Source organism: Austrofundulus limnaeus, unplaced genomic scaffold, assembly GCF_001266775.1.
Source record: "Austrofundulus limnaeus strain Quisiro unplaced genomic scaffold, Austrofundulus_limnaeus-1.0 Scaffold153, whole genome shotgun sequence".
Taxonomy (NCBI): Eukaryota; Metazoa; Chordata; class Actinopteri; order Cyprinodontiformes; family Rivulidae; genus Austrofundulus; species Austrofundulus limnaeus.
In genome coordinates this window covers 372,322-373,815 of record NW_013952555.1, presented here as the reverse complement: position 1 = coordinate 373,815, position 1,494 = coordinate 372,322, and positions in this window count along the sequence as shown.

The following is a 1,494-nucleotide window of genomic DNA, read 5'->3' as shown; positions in this document are numbered from 1 at the left end:
GGTTCTAATAAAGTATTATTGGTTCTGATAAAGTATTATTGGTTCTAATAAAGTATTATTGGTTCTGATAAAGTATTATTGGTTCTAATAAAGTATTATTGGTTCTGATAAAGTATTATTGGTTCTGATAAAGTATTATTGGTTCTGATAAGACAAGAACTCATCAAACCATTTTGGGTACATTTATTGTGAGACTGATTACAATAAAGTTACAGGTTTTCATCTCTTTCCTGGATTAGTTTTTGACCAAATTAAGAGCGTGGTGCCTCGAGGTCAGATAAATTGCYTATTTAACTAATTCACAAATGATCCATTTTAGAACACACCCCTAACCCCTACAACCACAGGAAATGGTGCAGTTTGAACAGAGATCACAACAGTGTCACAAGAACAGTCTTTTTTTATTCACCGCTCATTTCTTACATAGTTCAAGTACAAAGTTAAAATGCCTTTTAATTAGTTCATATTCATACAAGAGTAAAATAATAATAGTGCCTTTTCATAACTACAACAAACTTAAATACAGTCATTGTAAAGACAAACTTGATTTTTACTCCTAACAATATATTTATCTTTTTTTAGATAAAATTTTAGCACCTTTTGAAACACCAACCGTTCTCCTAAAAGCTCATCTTTCATAAAGTCCATGAGATGAGTGCCTGCCTGCGCCGCAGCCGTGTGTATGTGTTGTGTGTGTGAGTTGTGTTTGCTGTGTGATTGTTGTAACTGTGTTTTATTGGATGTTTTGAACATGTATCAGTGTTTAACAGAGCGCGTCACTCAGCCTAAAAGCTGTTGATAGGCCAACAGAAACATCATCAGTCAGCAGGCGTCTCCTCCTCGTTGCTCTCGTCTCGCTGCACCTCCACACAGAAATGTGTCGAAACCAAACTGCTGCACAGACAAACTGTGTGCTTTTCAATCCAGTTTAAAGTGGAAAATGATTTTATTTAGATTAAAAACAGGGGCAGATATTATAAGATTTTATTCTTCTTTCTGTTCCTTTCATTTTATTTGATCTTTGATTTATATTTTTATTTTCTATTGTTTATAGTTATTTGTTATAAATGAAATGAATAAATTTCTAAATGAAGTTAAAAGTTTAACATCAAATGCAAGAATAAATACAACGCCTTGAAAAAGTGTTCACACCCACTGAGTGTTTCCACACTTTTTTACTGTGGAAGAAATATTCTGCAAGTTTTTACAGATATAATCTGAAAAGTGATGCGTGTATTTGTGTTAAATCAAAAAATCCCAGGTTTAAAACATGTCATAGAGCTCTGTTTGTTCCTTTATCAGAAAATAGAAACAAACGGTACAATGACAGAGACGTGTCCGTCTGTTTAAACTGACAGGACAGACTTGTTGTAAAAAGCTCAGTCCACAGAACAACTACCAGTCATAACCTGAACAAACCTGACTTTATGAAGTGTGACAAGAAGATCTGAGAAGTGCTGTGTGTGTGTGTGTGTGTGTGTGTGTGTGTGTGTG